Genomic DNA, 21,309 nt, shown 5'->3' with positions numbered 1-21,309 from the left:
TAGCCCTTGAGAGCCTAGAAAACTCCTTTACTGGATCAAATGCCTCAATGTTTATAGCATTGACAATCGCTAAAAGACCTAAGTCTATAATTTCTTGTGCTCCCAATAAATTTCTATTAGCACCTAGCACCACATGTGCTTTGCAATTAGTGGACTTTCGCATGCTTTTGATCTTAATATCAGCAACTTCTGCCACACTCAACCTCTTTCCACCTGCGCCAACCAAAATTGTGGAACTAGGAGAGAGTGGCAAGTCCAAAGACTTTTGAGTTCCCTCTGTCAACACAGTGACATCCGCCTCAGTGTCTAGACAGAAAGGAACATCTTGGCCATGGACCGAGAGCGCGAGTCTGAAATCATCAGCCAGTCAACTAGAGTCCCAGTTAGAGACTATCCTAACCTTTTTATCGCTATTGCGGTCGTTCCCTGATTTAAAGGGGCACTCGCTCTCCGCATGATATTTGCCGTCGCATGTACGGCACCTGCTTGGTCTGCCGCATGCACCTGCCATGTGCCCAAGTTTCTTGCAAACATTGCATCTAACTTGAGGGCAATCTCTAACAAAGTGATCCACTGCGCCACACTCATAACAACAGTCGTCGCTTCTCCGGTAGGGAGAGTCACGGCGCCTTCGCCGGTAACTATTACTGCCCACACGGTCCTTGGGGTCGTCTGAATAGCTGTTAAAACTCTAACGGCGATAGTGATAACATTCTTCGTGGCTACTTTCCTGGCTGTTAGAGCTGCCTTTGTAGCCACTACGACGCCCAAAGCGTTCCTGACTACCCTCACAGCTGCTAGAGCCGCGTCCGTAGCCATCGTAACGCCCTTGACGTCCACGATCCTTGTAGCCGTCACTGCTACCATCCCTTCTCTTTCGCCAACAGTCTCGGTTCTCTCGCTTCTGTACCTCGCCAACCTCCTGTTTGACACGCTACGTTGCCTCAGCCCCACCGCTTGTCGCCTCCGAAGGGACACGAGCCCCTGGGGTCGGCACCGCAGTATCCTGTGTCGCAATAAGTTGGGCGGCAGCAGGTCGAGTCGAACTAGACTCCGCCGAGATCATCTCTAAAGCCTCTTGTGCTACATTTCTGGTTCGAAGAAGGTTCGTCAACCTCTCCCAATCCAGATCATTTTGGGCCATTAATTCCCCACACAATTTTATATCGCGCAGTCCATTCACAGCAATGACTAGGGCAAAGCTCCTATGTGAATCATCATTCCTACCAAAATCGAGCTGCCTACTGAGCCGTTCTACTCTGAGGAGAAAATCTCTGTCATCTTCTCCCGCAAGTTGTCTCGCAGAAACAAACTTGGGTCTTGACGTAGACATTTTCCTCTTGTTCATAATGCCCTCTCAGCAGGCCCCAAGCCTGGTTGAATGTTGAGTCCGAATTATTGGACTCAAAACCCAACGATCTTAGGGTTTCCCTACCCTCTCGGCCTATGGCTTTTAAGAGTGTTAGCAATTGAGCCCTAGGAGTGAAATTAGGGACCGCGACAGCCTCCCCCTCCACCGTAGCCTCACTATCCCCCATCTCAAAGTCCTTCATTTCCATACATAGTGTAAACTCTTCGCTAAACTTTTTCCAACTACCGAATACATCAGTAGCCAAAATCTCTAGCGCAGGCAAGCTAGCAAAAATATTTGCACCCACCCTTCTTCCAGCCACAATTCTATTTTAATTCAAAAAATTACAATAGAATCTACTGAACAGTATCAATAGCAGAACGGTCAACTGAAATCCGTTCGTGTATCTATGGTGTCACTACACCGCAATGCACCTCGCTGAGCGTCTATACCCACACCAAAATTGTCCAACACAATTCAATTCACTATACTCACCTCCTTTAACACTACACTATCGTACAACTTAGCTCAACACAAACGTATTACACTTCTCCTGTAAGTAAACACTCGTGGTACCATGTGAACTAAGGCTAATCTAGTTCAGTGGGTCCTTAACAAGTAGCTACTTAGCAGGAGACAAAACAAACACGTTAACACTCACCGAGCTTCTAGTCGTAAGAGAGCGATGAGAAGTTTTCTTCCAGCGGTCTCGCGTCTTTCTCGCTTCCGGTCAAGCCGGAGTTCTAGTGAGCCGAGTCGATGATATCACAGGACTATGATGTAGATTTGCAATTAGTCAACAGGCTCTTTTTTGCAACAAAAATAAATCCTTTGTGACATATCTTGGAGTTAGATTATAATAAATGTGGATACCATAAGTAATATGGCACAATATAGCAACTGATAATAAAATGCAATAGCAGATTTTGAGTTTATGTATGGCCTGCAAAACTGGAGCAGAGTCAATGCCTTCGTGACCTTATTACAAATAGTGTCGATATGATTACTCCAAGAGAGTCGATCTGTCAAAACAAATCCTAACAATTTTTTATCACGTCTACAAGTGATGGATTGATTGTTAAACTTAAAAGTAAAGCTGTTTCGAAGGTTTTCATTGGTATTATAAAGAAGAAAATATGATTTTTATAAATTGATTGTCATATGATTTGAAGTACACCAGTTGCTGATAATTTGCACGATGAGATTGCAGTTCGCTTCAAGACGTTGCACATCTTTGTGATGACTTACAAAGACAGTATCATCAGCGTAGGCAAAGCCTCTTGGAATAAGTTTAAGATCATTTATACATATTAAAATTTATACTGGCACAATAAGAGACCCCTGTGCAACACCAACATTTATTTCTTGCGTCAATGATTCTTTGTCATTCATGACAACCTTTCGACGCCTTTTGTAAAAATAGAATTGAAGTATTTGCAACGATTTACTTTTAAAACCAGCAAATTTCAGTTTATGAAATAATATTTTGTGATTGACACAGTCGAAAGCTTTGCTGAAATCCAAAAACATTAAACAAATCTTTTCACCCTTTGTTTTTAGATCTAAGCAGTCTGAGATTAGTTTTTGAACATCATCAGCGCATGAATGACTTTTTTAAACCACATCAAGTTGAGAAACATTGAGTACATGGAAGTGTGTGTATAAAAAAGTTAGTGTTGCAACATAAGTTGGCTGTAGTCAAAGTTTTGAGGAACAATACTGGGACCTCTTGATACTGGTACAAACGTAAAACTGAGATATTGAACTTTGTTTGTCTAGTATTTTGTTTGACAGAACGGAGAGAGAATGTGGAGGCAATCCTTACGCAAGATAATACAATTGTTTGCGTGAAAAGCATTTAGCCGGAACAGATTTATCGAAACTAGAAATTTGAGAGTAAGCGGCACATTTGATAACCAAATGGCACATTTCAAATTTACAAATTGAAAAATAGGTAATGGTGAAAAATGAGCTTTTAAACTATTTTCTTGAAAGTAACAAATGTAAAAGTTAATATTAGTCAATAATAAACAGTGCATATTTTTTGGGTGCAATCGCGATAAGGATATATATGGTGAAAGCATTGGAAATGGTAAGAACAGCTTAGCTTAGTGGTTAGACGCACTTGTTTGATTTGAATGTCGAAAGTTCAAGACTTCGGCAAAGTGGATTTTTCATTGCTAGCTATTAACCATTATAACTGTTCACAAGGATAATAGATAAAAGCGCCAACAAAAAGCCAAACACTGAGGTTTATATGTATCTGATTCTTTTCTTGTATGATAATGAACGCAACCACGGTATATTCAATAATAGTATTTCGAAAGTTGCTGTCAGAGATAATATTTATAAGTAACTCTTTTCTCCGGTGATATAGAGCACAGTCTTGTGTATTGTAAAGGATTTGTGTTGCCACCTTTGTACGCTCCACGTAAACTCGAAGGATTAACTCGGTGCGCTTTCGGCTTGATAGGGGAGGTCGGGGTAATTTGTGCCATTCGGCAGTTTGTTTCACTTGTTTCACTATGAGTATCTTTCAAACTTATTTGAAAGAAGTTTAATGTGTTTGCCATGATTAGATCAATTCACATGACCAAAGTTTCACAAAAGTTGCTATCACACCATTTATAAAAAATAATGTTTGGTGGCTCAAGTTACCCAGCATGCGGTAAATTGAGCTGTCTGTTCAATTTACATGGAGTAAAATGTGCCACTATACAATTACACAATTGCCGAAATACGCAATTGTGTGTCTCTGAAAGATTTTTTTTTTTGTTTCATATGTAAACATAAACTTTATAATGAATATGATTGTCTGTACAACAATACTAAATATTTACTGCAATTAAAATACATGATTATATGATATCAGTAGGCCCACAGTGGAAAGCAGCTGTTATAGTTTACTGAATGTCAAAGCCAGAAAGTTCGACGCGGAACAAGACTGCTTGCCGCTCTTTTTGTTCCAACAACATTTATTGGTTGTCCTAACAGTAATATGACTTCATTGGCATCAATTGTAGATATGGCATCTTTCTCTGGAAATGCAAAGGAAGCTGCTGAGCCTCTAACCTTTCTCATGAATTTCATTAGCAGTTCGTTATCCTCTACAGAAAGCATCTCTCCAACATAATATTTGAGGGAGCATTTGTCAGTTGTAAATTTTACCAGTAGGTGCTAGGCCAGTAGGCTAAAAGTGCTCAAAAATCAGGTTTTGTGGCAAGGTCTTGGACATACATGAAGGTTTGTGTCTAGTACCTTCAAGACCTGAACTCATGGGAAATGCAGAGATACTGCTGCTAAAATCTTCACATGTACCTCTAAATGGCCCCCGAACATGACCCTCAAGTTCATTTTTGTTGATTTTCGTCAAAATTTCGACCTTTTGAGATTCATAGATCAATTTTAACAATTATTTTTTCTGTTCTAATTGGTACATATAATTGATAAATGTCTGATGATAGTACAAAACAATTTTTAGCCAGTTGTGGCAAAAACTGGCAAGTACAGCATAAAAAATCTTTCGTTTTCTGCACTTCAGCACTCATTTCTTCTTCTTCTTCGGATTCCTCAAAGACTAGCTCTTCATCCACATCAGCCTAGACTTTTCGCAGTCTAGGCATTTACATAGATCACTGCATGGGTAGCTGTTGCGGTAGCATGAGCAGCGGTTTGCAATACAACCCTTCTTACATCCACATGAGGCCAGCTGAAGCAGTGAAGAAGATAAAGTAGGTCCATCGAACCAATGTAACATGATATCTTCAGTCCATCCATGCCCTGATGGTTTTAGGACATTCATTATGGGTAGATGGGCAGATTTCCATACATATGAGACATAGTTAGATCTTTTTGTGTGTTGGAGAAGCGATTGTTTGCATGGTGCAAGTTTGGCAGAGTCTGATCCTTCAGTGCAAAATGACTGATACCTTACGCTGTTGATATCTGTTACATCAGCTTCTCCATACAGTGCACACGTCATCTGCTCACAAAGTTAGATTGTTTGGTTTTGAATGGGAAGTGGTTCACCGAGTGAACGACAGGCTTAAAGTGTGGCTGCATTAGTTTTGGCCAACTTATAGGGTATTTTCTTACCCTTGCCGCTGAAGGCACTCACAGCATTACATCCTGTTAATGTATGTAGCCCAATCAACCCTTCACACAAGTCATTTCTTAGTTGAGTACACATCTGGTCGATGTCAATTACTCTCTGTCTATCATTATAACCAGTGAGAAACATAAGTTGCTCCTTAAATCTGTGGTTGTGAGCAATACACATGATGTACACATGTGTGTCAGGGCTAGATACTGGAACAGAGTTACCAATTTGGCTGGCATGCAGACCGTGAGCAATCAACCACGTATCAGCGTCTTCGTGATCTGATTTGAGCTCTCTTCTATCAACCAGTTGTAGAGGGCTGCTTGGTGAATATAAATGTTCAACACACTCTGTATGTGTTGGTTGTAGAAAATAAAGAGAATTCAGTGTTAGATGAACAGGTTTTCCAATGCCTATGCAGGAATGCCAGCAAGTTAGCTTTGCAGCGCAGCTAAAAAAGGCTTTCCAATTAGCTGGTATCTTTACATTTCCATTATTTATGTGTACAACGGGTATAACTTTTAAAAACCCTCCAGCCGCTCTCTCGCGCTTTCGTCTGCTCGAATCGCTCCATTGTGCTTAACTCTATTATCAATAGTCTTGAAGATATGATCTCCAAGCTGTTTAAATGTTGATAGAATAGCAGTGTTAGGGATGCTCTGTACCAGAGCCATTGTGTCGAGTATAATGGCATCTACTTTGCTGTTTTCTATGATGAAATCTTTACAATCACTTTCTATTACATGTATGAGATGGGCTTTGCTTGTCTTGCATAGTGAGCCATCTGCTGAACTGAAGGGTAGTGACGCATAATTTAATGGATAGAATGTCAGGAATGTTAATTTCACGAGATGTTTGGCTAAGAATTAGTAATCTGCCAAAAAGAGACAAGTCCTGTCTGCGAACTATATCTTGCTGCTCAGCTTTACTTACCTTCTTCTTTATAGCACAGAAAGTCACAATTTTGTTACATTTAATGGATGTATGAAAATCCACAGGCTCATTTTGGACTCGATCAGCAAGAAATCTTTCACCTTGTTCCTCTCCCAATCTTGGCACCGATAGTACATGCAGGTCTTCTTTGGCTTTCTCAGGTGCTACAACCCCTGTAACCAGGCTCACCAAATCACTTCCGTCATAGATTCAGGGGTTCACAAAGGTACCAATTGTCTCCAAAACGCTGCATACATTTTTCTCATCTATTCGCTGCCTGAAAGATTATCAAAAGAAAAACACATTTATTAGTGTCAATTTCACAAATAAAATGTATAGAGCTCTAAGTATAGACAGTTTACACAGCAAGGATACCATTTGTAGGATCATGCATCTGCTCATGCTGAGTTCTTTTGAGTCTGATCTGGACTCGGAAGCACGAGCAATCTCCTGACACTTCCCTGTGATAGCAGGTCGTTCTTTTGGTGTGATGTACTATCTCCGCACTGCACCTATGATTGAGAACAAACAAATTGAAATTGAGTTGGACAGCAGCGTTTTTGAGCATTGTTATGCATAAATGTCTACTTTCTTTTCCGAATCTGCGAAGCTTTTATCCACAAAAAATAAAAATGTTGGAAATGAATATACGGTATGTTAACTTTACTAACCTCTGTTTAATGAAAATCCTCTCAGTCCACCTGTCGTCTTAACATCACGGTTGACTGGCTGTTTTATTCTCATGTCAGCAGCAGTTGAAGTGACTGGCTGCAAGTGTGATCGACGTACTGTCCAGCATCCAGGGTCAGTGACATTAGCCTGGTATACATCAGGGTGTATGTGTGTTCAAGATTTGTCATCTCTATCCAGTAGGCAGAGGCATATCTGTTTTTAAACAATTTAGATTAAGTTTTATAGAACAACAAAAATACCTCATTAATCACAGCCTTATATTCATGCTTCGATCTTACCTGGCATAGTTTTGCCGAGCAAAAAAGTATGGAAGCATCAGCCTAAAGGAAGCTACATGGCTCTTCCAGTCAGATTCTCTTGTTGAGCGAATAAACATCAGTATTCGAACCATTTGAATGTATGAGTTTCAGAATTGGTATAGCGGAAAATACCATCACCTTCTTTTTCATCACCTTGCAGCTTGACATTCAGATCATTTATGTGGCTGAGGAAGTCAACTAGAAATACCATGTCTACTATCTTCTGTTCAGATCGCAGAAGTTCTAAGAATGTGTTAGCTTCTTCTGTATCAATCTCACTAAGGAAGCTGTCTACCTCATTCTTGAGCATCCGCACTCAACTTATCGGACATTATTGTGAGTAAGAAGCTCATCATATTCTGCTTCAAGGTTCTGCAAGAAGGCTCTCAGCTGTCGATGGCGCAACGCTGACTTATTTTTAAGATAATTTATCATTTTCATGATATTCAGCATAAGGTTCTTGTAGTCAGCATTTAACTTAAGAGCACAACATAGTCTCTTGAATTATGCAGTGGAATGGAACTACAGTAGAGGTAACATCCATGAGATGTTTTACAAAACCTGATTGTCTCCCCACTATCGCAATCGCCATCAGTTGCTACTCCTACTATTTTATCCAGAGGTATATTATGAGTATCCATGTCTTGAAAGCTTTGTAAATATCTTCACCTGTGGTACAATTGGTTAGTGGAATCAGTGACAAAAATTGTTCTTGGAACGCAATGTTGGCAAAGTATCGAACAAATATACAAAGCTGTGCAACATCATTAATATCCATACTTTCATCCAAAGCTATGAAAAAAGCAGTGCATTCTTTCAAGTCATTCACGACTTTCTCTGTTAGGTTCTCTGCAATAGTTTCAATTCGGTTGGTGGTAGTTTTGCGTGAGAGCTGTACTCCTTGTATAGCCTCATGGATATCTTTTGTTCGGAAATAGTGTTTTAACAGTGTTCAGCATACATTCTTTGATAGTCTCGCTTTTACTATACGGAGCCATGGCTTTACCAAAAATGTGAGCTACTTGGTAACTAGCAGCAGTGCATCTTTTCTGAATAGAAGTTGCAGATTTCATCATATTCATCTGACCACGAACTAGCTGTTGCAACTTCTGTAGATGCTCCTTTTTTCTGACAGTTCCAGTTGGATATCTTCCATTATTATAGTCTGAGTGGTTTGTATTGTAATGTCTGGCAAGGTTTGATTGCTTGTTTATAGATATTGTGTTAAAACAGATTAGGCACACTGGTTTATTCGCTACGTCATGGAAGAAGAACTTCTCAGTCCAATCTGTATTGAATGATCTGTTTTTCCTGTCCACTGATGTCGAAGCCATGTTTTCAAATGTCTCTAGTTATATTCCAAAAATAAAAGCTAGGCAGTGTATAGTGTGGGGAAATTTCTAGGCCATCTAGGGAAATCCCTAGAACAAATGTATGATTGATAGTGCAGTAACTCATATAAGGAATTTCAAATTTCCGATAGAAAATTTCCCTATTTGGAGAGAAGGAAAATAGTTAATCATTTTTGTCTATATTGGTGCTACTACATTTACAAATTGACATGATTGTACACATATTAAATTTTATTATAATAAAGTAATTTGTCACCAAACATATGCTGTGCTAATCAGAATGCATATAAAATTCTTTACTTATCTCAAGCATTAGAAGGGCCGCTGAAAAATGGGCAAAGGGCCACAGGTGGCCCTGGGGTTTCCAGTTCTCCTACCCTGGTCTACTGGTGGCCTTGGGGCCCCCAGTTGCCCACCTCTGGTCTATACCTTTGACAAGGCCTGAGATAACGGCTAAGAAGTTAAAAAGCTCTGCTGGAACTGCAGCGTAAAACTGGTCGAACGTTGTGTTTGAAGCACTGGGTGGCATTGGTGCTTTATACTTATGATTGTCTATTGAGTTCTTTAGTGACACACTTGCATGACTTATCTCAGAACCATCAGTGTTGATATATTTTCCTCCAAACTGCAATTACTGTCGTCGTCATCTAACTTTGAATTGGACATGATGTCTGCAAGTTTCACACCTGGAGCGTAGACTAACTCTGAAGCTTTTCGGGATTTAGGTTGCTCAAAGATTAATTCAGGGAACTGCTTTTTGAGTAGCGTTTTCAGTTTTGACATCCTGTATGAAAAAGATGTAATTTTTCCAATGACATACATCAACACGCAAATTACATTAGAAGTCACAGTAGTCCATGAACATTAACCAGTCACACATGTGTTAGTCGATTTCGATGCTCTTTTTTACTTCTAAATATCATCAGTGAAGCTTTTGTGAATTGCAAACAGCTCTGTCGGTAACGGTGCATCCTAGGTCGGTACAACGCTTGCGCAACGGACATACAAGGCACTTGCAACGCACAAACATTTTGGATACAACGCAGTTACAAGTAATTAACAACTCATGCACCACAACGTGACACTCTTAACACAAATGCACAAGCAACGCCATCACACAGCACTTGCAACAGACTACTGCCGCACATGCAATTTAGGCACAACGCAGAATCCTCAGACAAACACGGCTCCAACGATGTATCAGTGTCTAAGAGTGTACTCTTACTATTTTTCAAATTTTAGTTTTTCAATGATTTTTTAAAATGTGTCAGTTTAAAATTCTCTTCAGAATATTTTAATAATATATTGACGAACTTAGCAAGAATGTAACAAACAAAATACAGTAATTATCAGAGCGAAATTCAAAAAATTGTTCAAATAAAATTATTCAAAAAGTTACAAATGATTGTCCAAGTCACATATGGAACTGCTTGAAGCAGTTCCTTCTTTGTTTAGACATAAATGAACATCATATTTTTTACACTGAATGTTACTTTGTCTTTTAGTACACAGGTTGAAATATCCTCTTTTCTCAGCCACTATAGACCAGTAATGATAGCCATCCTGTTTTTTGTTTTTGCATGGTGCCTTGTTGGCACGCTTACGTGAAACTGCTACAGCTGGCTCATCTGCGGCACCTCCAGTAGTACAAGGCCGCCCTCTACGTCTCCTTCCGGCGTTAGCGTTGTTGAGGCTGCTGGCGACAATTGACTGGAAACGACGTCTGCCCGTAACTTTCTTTGTTGTATTGCCAGTAATAATCAGCAATTACGGCGGTAGAGTAGCCAGGCATTAACGATAGTAGCTGTTACAAAGTTCCAGAAGATTTACGTGTACCGCCTCTGTGATCTCATGAGGAATCTACGTCTTCCTAAAAAAATCAAGCAAAGCCGCACCCTCATATTAGTTTTTTTTAGTTTTTGATGATCGCTGGCATTAGTACAGGCGTGTGTTCTTTTCTTTTATGTTCCAGCATATTGCTTCAGTAAGTTTAGGCCTGGATGATCTGAAAACCATCAAGCAGGTGAATAAGTCTAATATTAGCCTCGAACATGCGCACAGGCTGTAGATATTTGATGTTCATTTCTGGTTTAACCCAATAAAATAAATTTTAAAAAAAACTCATTGATGGCCATTTACTATTACTAGTGAAACATTATTATTACATTTCTAAACCAAAATCCTTTTCACAATTCAAGGACAATGACATTCCATTGAGACCCATTGTGCTATTCATAACACACAAATATACTGAGTTTAATACCTGTGTTGTTCAAGTATTTGCCACCAATCTGTTGACAATAATGTAAAAATAAAATGTTCTGTTTGTGTAATTCCACAATTGTTTAAATTCTACTAACTTTGTAACCTTCCAAAAGTTGGCAGATATCAAGCTATTTTACACCATTCATGCCATACAATTTGAAGCAGAGTAGGAATAGACAGGAAGCCACAATTAGCAACCAATCAAACTTTTTAAATTTTGCGGTAAATATAACACATTAGCTTTAAAGGATAACAAAGAGTTAGCAAATTGGTGCATAAGAAAGGCATTTATGATTTCAACAATTTTGATGTGTTAAATTTAACACAAGGAGCTCCGCAGGGCTACACACTGATAAGTGTGTAGCCCTGCTACACACTGATAAATGTGTAGCATCAAGGTAAGTGTTAGTATGGTTATTCAGCAAAAAAAGATGCTTTCCATTTTTCCTGTTATCAGTCAAACCAACCCTTTCCCAAAAAGCGCCCGTGCGCATTGTCCCTTCTTTGTACCGTACCTTCTGATCGGTTAAACCTGTTGACAGATAGGTCATTTTATCCCACGACCAAACAAGAGTGAAGCGATTGATTGGGAGATTTATGATAAATGCACATGTGCACACAACTCCCGAAAAATTATCCGTTAACGGCCGTCACCAAACCCTTGCAACGAAATCCTATCAACAAATTTAACTATTTTTCAGTAAAGTCGTTTAAGTATAATAATGATACAAAACGCATATAAACCTATTCAAATATGTTACCAAGTCTTTGAAAGGTTACCGCAAATTCCTAAAACTAACCCATCTAATCAGGTTATACACAAATATACGAATTAATTTGGACGAAAATCGCCACAAATCGCTTGAAAAGTTTGGTTTAATAAAAGTTAAGACCGGAAAATGAAACGCCGAGCGACAGATAATAGAACGATAAAGTCTTGCGGATTTCACGAAAAAAACGTGCACTTTTCACCAGCCTATAGTATTGTCGAATTACTAAAGGTTTCGGCAATTAACATAGGAGTACAGAAATCATTTCATTCTTGCCGATTTCAATTTTTTCAATTTCATTTTCCAACACATTTGAGTACTTTCGTATTCTAACTGATGTCCAACGAAGTATAAGTGAAGGAAATGACGATGATATTTTTTAACAGTTCTTATGAGATTATTGCAATAATTAATTATAAGTTTGGATGACTACAAAACAATGACTACGTAGTACAGATTTTCTAAAAATCTAACGCAGTGTAAGGGCAAGACGATGATATTTTTTCTAATGGTTCTAATGAGATTATTACAATAATTAATTATTAGTTTGGATGACTACAGAACAATGACTATGTAGTACAGCTTTTCTAAAAATCTATATAAATATCACAACTTCGTGATATTGTTAGCTATGACGTTTTGAAAGGTAAACAAAATTGTGCATTGGTTTGCTATTATTACTATATTAATAATATTGGTTATTCTAATAATATCAGTGCATTTTACTTCTAATATTGGCCAATATTGTATTTCTATTTTTGCAGGAGGAGAGATATAAACATATAATCTTTTCTTTTCATTATTGCTATTTGTTGTATATAATAACACCCACACCCAGTACATTACAGCTACCATTGCAGTTATGCTATTTGACTGCTAATATTGCATTTCTCAACCATCAGTACCCTATCTTTTTCCCAATATCACTTTGGTCGTGGGCTGTATGACAGTGGAATTTCTAGTATACTAGCAATGTCATATTTTTGTTTTTCTCTGTCCACAAACAAACCTTTTACTGTTTTACCTGCACTTTCTACTAAACCATTACTCTGACAGTACCAAGGTCTGCTAGTAACTACTTTAATTTTGTATAAATCTGCAAAATCTCTAAACTTTTTACTATCCTAATATGATATATTATCTGATCATAAAAAGCTTGGAACACCAAAGCATGCAAACACTTTATATCACTGCTTTTACCTCCATAGATATTTGAGTCTTGATTGATGCACATCGCTTCAATCCACTTTTAATAGTAATCGACAAATACAATGTTCCACTTCTAATATAATAGCTACTGGTTCCTCTATTAGTTCCTCCTGCCTTATTAGAAGTATCATTGCCCTGTTGTTTACTCGCGTCATCCTCCACAATATCAATTTTTGGCCTACTGATATTTACACAGATTTTGTTGATGATTTCTGATACCATTCTTGCAGATGCCATCTTGCTGATGCCACTTTTGCTGATGCCACTCTTGCTCACTCAAATCTCAAACAAGTTGCCTTATTCCTATCCGGGTCAAGGTCTCATTTGCTAAGCAATTTACATCTCACTCGTTCATCGGACATCTCTTTGATAGCAACCTGTACCACCATATCATTCAACAGGGCCCTCATCTCAAGTCCGTGCTGTTCTCCCACTTTTTCTATGAACCTATCAATCTTTTTCTCTTCTGTTCCATGCACAAGAACCGGTGTATCGTGGCTACTATAACTTATTTATACTGAAAATGGTTGGTGAACCTCTTATTCAACACCTCATACTGCATTTCATTCACCTCAATCTACCATGAGTCAAATATATGTATTTGACTATGCATATGCTATTTCACCCTGCCCTCTAAAAGTAAGACTGCCTTCGTCTGTTCTTTTTCGAACCTCTCCTCTACTACCTTTTTCTTACTGCTCTTTACCCATAAGGTAACCTTCACATTTCAAACCCAAACCTATAGCGAAACCTCAAACCTCTTCATGAATTAAATTCAGCACTGCGCAGTTCAGCCCCATGCTCCCAATTCCAATTTATGCATATTTTCCACCATATTCCTTTGCAGTGCCTATGTAACACCAACAACGAAAATCTTAACAACCAATAAATCAATCTAGTCAGAAAATTCTGCACTTAACCAATCACTGAGCAAAACACTATCTTTCCGATCCCATCCTGACACCATGTATTGTTGTGTAACTCGTGTATAGCATATGTGACAGGGGCTGTCATTTTCAGACTGAGGTGAATAGGGAGTTTCTGAGTATCATATATAATCAGATGCAGAATTCTGTGAGGATTCAGAATCAATTTAAATTTTTAAAATCCGCCCATCCTACCCTTGTCAGCTGTGTTTTCTGACAGCGAATGTCAGCGGAATACATAATCCATTGTTCTGAGAATAAAAGAGTTTAAATGGGAAGAGTCAGCAAAGCGCTGACTTTTTTGTTTGGTGTCTAGCAACGGCATCATCAACCGCATCGTTCGGAATGAAAATTTGAGCACAGACTAAACTTGACGCTGCGAACCTGATGGATGGATTTTCTAAGGTCGTGACCTTAGTATTGACCTTGAGCTTTAGTGCGGCTACATCAATCTATTCTCTATCTATAGCCTGTGTTACTTGCACAAAAGCAATAGCAAACACCCCAAAATTGATATGAATGATCATCATTGCTATCTCAATAAGACAAAATCAGCCAATATTGATAAAAATGATTAAATGGTTGTGATTAAATTTAAAAACAGGTTTCGACCTGTTACGATCTTTCAAATATAACATGCACACATTCAATGGATTTTGAACTTACACATGTCCAGGTATGTTACAATAGAAGAATAGAAGTATTTATTTCAATCCTTAGAGAACTAATGTTAATTAGTAAGGAGATAACTCCGAAAAAACAGTTTTCAGGGGAGATAACTTATATGGTCATTTCTTTGCCCGAGGGCGCCTGGTAGGCTGGGGAGTGTACTCATCACTCTCATCACTCTCTCGTGCTTCCTTCCTCTTGTTTGACTATACTTTTCTTCACCGTAGACCTCTTAGTAACATCCACTGTAGACTTCGATTTCTTACAATGTTTGGATGTAGATGGGATTGGCTCATCATCTGCAATAGACAAATCCATCAGTTTTTCAAATGTTCTGATCACAAGACAAAATTAAGCCACCATAGCTTCAATACAAAAGAAGGCAAAGCGACCCATCTAGCAAACATGGAACAGGAGTAAACTCACACGAGAGACGTTCAATAAGCAAGGTTGAAACGATACCTACCTGGAACCAGTGGGCAGACAAGGTCTCTCGTCTCTTCTGTACAAAACTCCCTAATGTCTTTGGCCAAGTACACACGTCTGTCATAGTCCAAACCTGGTGGTTCGATCGTCTCTGGCATGCCTTCTGGTATAGCGGACCAGATCTGATGAGATGTTGTCTCCACTGAAGATTGGCGCAACTTTGTTGTGATGATACCTTCAAGAAGACCAGATACACCAATAATATAGTTATTATCTTATGTATTCACAAAGTGTACTTGTGTTCATACGTACGTATATATATATACGTACGTATGAACACATATACACATTTATATACTAGATAAATACCCGACATTGAGCTGGAATGAACACAACATCGAAATGAAGACCACTAATACCTGGATTAGTAGCAGACATGGTGAACTGGTGTTGCTTGAGTAGCTGTTTAATATCTTTGCCTTCAAGAAAGCTGGACCAGTTGAGAACTGGAGCAATGACAGATCCATCTTGGGCTCCAACAAGCTGAGCTCTATTAGAAATGGAAGATCTCAAAACCGCCTGTGAAGTGGGTGAACGAGTGATTAGGGATGCTTATAAAATTAAAAACATCTAAATTGTAGCATAACTGTGATGCAATACAGCTGCGCCAGTGATATATCATTGGACTATGTCACCTGCATTACTTACATTTTGAATTTCTCGTAGTGAAGACACTTGGGTTCTTCTGATTTGCTTCTTCAGCCAGCCAAAACAGAGGTCGCAACAAAACTTTGTGTGTCCAGCCACTAAGAAATTAATTTCGACATGAGCATTCCTACCAGTTTCCAACCTCCACAAAAGATACTTCATTCTAGCATTATTTTTGTTCTGCCCACTACAAATCAGACATGCATATAACTTCATTATCAAACTTTTCAAGGATTACATCCACTGAATGTCAGAGGGACAGACCCATGAGAAAGACAAACCTGCAATTATCTGCATGGATCACTAGTTTCCTTTCTCCTATGCCATAATTCTCAAGGAAATAGTGAAAGTATGATATAACAGAGTTAGCTCCTTTGCCATTCATCACTGCCTCATCGATAAGAAAGTTTACTTGTACTGGAATAGCTGGCATACACACACCGAATATTCCACACTTGCGTGGTGTTTTAAAAAATATAGGACCAGGCTGGTGGGGATCACATGGGTAGTGAATCTGAAAGAATAACAGGAAAAGGCTACATACAGTGAAAGTTCAATATAAATTCTGACAAGAGGACACCACCATATCAGTTACAGTGCATTGTACACACCTGTTGAGCATAGTCAAAGCAGTAGTGTGCTACACTCGACCCAGTCAGAGGAGCATGTGCTCCTAACTCTGTATGATTATTCAAAGCTTCCTTGGCAGCTTGGGTGCATGCATCCATGTATTTCCTTCCATCAGAGGCGTGCTCTAGATGATCTTGGTGGTTTAAGACAGCTCGCTGCTTCTCCTCCACTGTAGCATTAGCCAATCTGAATTCAAACACGACAACTGTTCAAACTCACATACGAAAGTGCAATTACTAAGCATTCATCATGAAAAAACAGTAACAAAACTCTAAAACTAAATCTAGCTCACTTTGTATACTTGTAAGTGTGTTGTTGGCATGTCTAGCACAGATCAGATGAAGGTTTTGAAATTATGAGCATGGGTAACACAGCCTTCCAAATCTTTCGGAATGATCTTATACCTCTAGGATCTACATTATCTGCTGTGCAACTAGCCACATAATCCTCATAAAGCTGGAGCACAGTGTAGTGACAAGGCAGCACTTTAGTATCAGATTTCCTAAATCCTGTGTAAAACAAAAATTGGATTGACGCAAGGGCCGGTGAGGATCACAGACAAAGCGTTATGTTTTCCTGCACACACCACACAATTGGAAAGCAATAGGCAGTTGTACGAAAGTGATACTAGCATACATAATCACGAGTGAATTTGATAAGCATTGACACCAGCACGCTAAAAGACACACCAGAGAAATTTACCTGCCCCAGCATGCGACCTGTACAAGATGATGGACAATATTTCAAGTTGAATTACCATAACACAATCACTGATAATAGGGCCTCACTCTGATCCAAAGCTGCACATAGATGGGTTGGTAGTCACTATTGACTGAATAAGTAGTGGTAATTTTTAGTGAATGCTTACCAGCAACTCGACCAGGGAGGGCTAAGGCATGGATGGCAGCAAAATTTCGCAGGAATGTGGCGATGCGAGTAGCTTCCTCGAGAGTGATAGCTTTCTTATTGCGGCCTTTATACTTAAGATTCCTTGGTGAGCAACCATTCTCTTTATAGTAGCTTGCAATGCCAGGAGTCTTGATTTACCAATAGCATTCAAATACATAAATCCGTTCCGGCAAAAATTATGACCTGAATGAGAAGAAACACTCTGAATTGATATTGAATAAGTTCAGTAGTTCAGCAAGTGTTGCAATCCGTAGTTACAGCATTTCAAAGGTGATTGATACTACTACAACTACTACCACTGCCATCACTACTACCAGGCATCGATGCTGTTGCTGAGTGAATGCATGATGACTAATAGAGAGATTGTAATAATAAACTACTGCTAATAGTATACTAATAAATTGAAGAATACTTAAACTACTACCCACCATACAATTACAATATTAAGCATGATTGACTACACACTCACCTCCATGTGTATACTGAGTTCTATTTCTAGACCTCCCGTTCAGCTGGTTAGTCATTCGATCCTTCACTTGATCTGTAGTGAGCATAGTGGTAGAGATTTTACCAAAAATTAGAAGATCTAGACTGTGTTTGTCATAACTTTGGCTGATTGTTCTGCTGTCATCTATCTGTTCCACTGTGAACCATTCTAAACAGAAGGTCGAGCATTGACAGCACGATAGTTCTTTCATGTCTTCTTGTTGCCTCTGTGGCTGATAATTTATGTTATCATCACCGTGTTGTTGTTCATCTTGTTGTGGGGGAACAGCAATGCCAGCACCGTCATTGTTGTTATCATGATGATGATGATCATCATCATCAGCAACAACTACTGGTGCATTCTCTTCTTCACCTCTTACAAACTGTTTCAAAGCGAGTACAGTAGCCATCTCTTCCTCAATATCTTCATCATCAGCTTCTTCTTCATCTTCACTGCTTGAATCATCACTTACTGCGCCTTGTTCGGTGTAAAAGTACTCTTCTAGATCATCTGTGTTTACATACTTTCCTACACGGTTCGCCATTTTGAACCGGATATGGATCGCTTGACTACGGAAAAAACCGAATTTTCCGATCGATGCGGTGGACTGATGATAAAACAGAGGTCACGAGGTGAGAGGGCAGGTCACAATTGATCAATGGGAAGACATAATCAAATATCCATGAGCACAGCAGACAACCGAAGATTCAACTTCACGGCTCTATACTGAACATATAGAGATCTACCGCGAAGTCCGAAAATCACGGCCACTGTCACATATATAATTCTCTTAATTTTTCTCCGGTTTTTACCCATTTGCAGTTTTTGTTCATCTCCTTTGCTTTCTCCTCGGGCCTTTTGTGGCGCCCTCTTTTTACTCGTGTCAGGGCTGCATCTTTACACGACAAGTTTCATTTTAGGAGGAATTTCCAAGTTACATCGAGATAGCTCAATGAGCGCGTAGCAATAATTACGTGATATTTAATGCTTAGTCCAATATTTTGAGGCCGCCATTATCGAATTATCTTGGGTTAGTTAGCTAACTCGAGCTAAGCGGAGTTAATTGTATCAAAAGCATGGGAATGGTGTTGTAAGAATGTCTGCATTATATTACTGAGTGGGACAGTATTCTGTTTTGATGCGCTGATTGTTTACTTCCTCACGCAACATTATATCTCCATATGTTGGTTCTGCTTTGTTGTCACACTGTTGTTTGTTATACATATGACTGATGTATTGTTAATACATATAGTCAGTCGTCTCTACTAATGCCTTGTGATGTTTTTGTATAGTTGTCTGAGCTAAGCAGCTTCCCTTGTGGCATCAAAAACCGCTACGTTCTCAGCCTTGGCACTCGATGTGGTGACTATACATTCATTGCGTTTCCATGACGCGCATAATTCGCAAATTTGAGCCAATCCGCAAGTTATCCGCGTCATGGAAACGGCATAAATCCGCAAGCTAAGCGAGTTTTGCGATCCGCAAAACTTTATCAAATCTATCGTGCTTGCGAATCATGGAAACGGTACTTGCGATTAATGCGCACTAGAATATCGATGGCTATTGCATTAAAAACATTTTCACGTTTCAGTCATTTTTATTTCGATTTCATCAGTCTCAATGCGCCAACGTTCTGCCAACGTTCCGAGCGATCGCTGCTAAGCTACGCATGACAAGACTGCCTAGCTATTTATAGAGTCATTAATTAGGCTAATACTTGACCTACGGGGTCAAGCATTGGTGTTAAATCCGCATCGCCAGGTGTTCATTGAAACGATCGATTGCAAAGCAACTCAATTTGCGGATCATTCGAATTATGTGAATCATGCGGATTATGCGAGTCATGGAAACATAGTGTATATCATTTCCTCAGCCACAACACAGGTCCTTCATCATACATGAACACAACCCCTGACATAGAGTGGCGGATATCATCATCCACCCAGCTTGACTCTGAGTAGCCATCTGGCCACGGCGCCTGTTTTTTTAATAGCTTTTACGTAACTGCGGTACCCTTAAAGTAGCGGAAACTCTTGGCTGCTTCTAGATCAGTTTTAGTAGGTGCCGTTGTGAATTGGCTGAGAACTCTCACCACGTAAGCAATAGCAGGACTTAGTGCAGTATATAGAGCAAGCTTTTAAGAGCGACTAACAAACTCGTCAGCTGGCTTAATGCTGTCATCGGTACATAGTTTAGCATCCATAGCCATGGATCTGTTGGCAGGGATATGGTTGCACATGCCATAATTCAAAGTTTGAAAGATTTAGTCACGCTGATATATCTTCATCGCTAACTGCAGCACTAATACTTAAACATAGTAAATTGATAGCAGATTTAGTAGTAAATTGTAAGTAGATTTTGAATAATAACCTGACAACTGATTTTAACAATCAAGGTGCAGCATCAAGTGCAGTCGAGGCGACAGACGAGATGAGGACTGTCAGACTTGGTTCGAGCGTTATCAAGCCAAGTATATATTCTATATATGAATATATATATATATATATAAGCATCATCACTTTTGTGATTTGAGCACTCTAGTGTCAGCACATTGACTTTCTTAAAGTCTGCGAGGCAATTCAGTTGTTTTGTGGCAGGAAGTCAACTCTCATTGGTAATGGGATTTGTGTCTCTTGCCTAAGCTCTGAGCTGCACTGACGAGGCTTCAATAGCCGAAACAGTACTGTCTGTAGCATGAGTATATGCTCCCTCACTTCGGTTTGGTTGAGCGCTCTGTGAGAGGTGCGGCACTATTAGCCTTTGTGCAAAGCTCATCACTTTTGGGATTTGAGCACTCTGGTTTCAGCACATTGACTTTCTTAAAGTCTGCGAGGCAACTCAGTTGTTTTGTGGCAGGAAGTCAACTCTCATTGGTAATGGGATTTGTGTCCCTTGCCTAAGCTCTGAGCTGCACTGATGAGGCTTCAATAGCCGAAACAGTACTGTCTGTAGCATGAGTATATATATGTATAGAATATATATAATATATATAGAATATTTATAATATATATATATACGTACGTATGAACACATATACACATTTATATACTAGATAAATACCCGACATTGAGCTGGAATGAATTAAAATCATATGGCGAGGGTCCACTGTATGAAGCTTTACATAGCTTTACTTAAACTTTTACGTTAAGTAGAATTTACAATAACTTATAGAAGCATCAACTTTACACTATATACGTTCATCTATAACATTTACATATAAATTGTGAACAGCGACTGGAAGAATCTCAAGTTAATATGTCACATCATGCTTTGACTCATAACAGCAAATCAGATGCCTTGATATCAAATACCTTTCTTATAATTCAACAATTGTTCTAAGGCAACGAGCAGTTAAGAAATAATGTGAAACTATGTGTAATAAATAATTTTTAAATTTTAAAGAGTTAGTATTATCTTTATGTATTGATGGTTTGTGAACGTGGTGAACTTGTGCAAGAACTCGCTCAGTTGTTGTAAACTCTTACATAATTAATAAACATTTAAATGTACGAGCCTTTTAGGTTATGGTATCATAATGCTTTTTCCTGTGCATAAGCTGTCTCATATAGCTTTCACCGTGACA

The sequence above is a fragment of the Watersipora subatra genome, chromosome 10 (assembly GCF_963576615.1).
Source record: "Watersipora subatra chromosome 10, tzWatSuba1.1, whole genome shotgun sequence".
NCBI classification, from domain to species: domain Eukaryota; kingdom Metazoa; phylum Bryozoa; class Gymnolaemata; order Cheilostomatida; family Watersiporidae; genus Watersipora; species Watersipora subatra.
Note: the sequence above shows the minus strand (reverse complement) of the source record.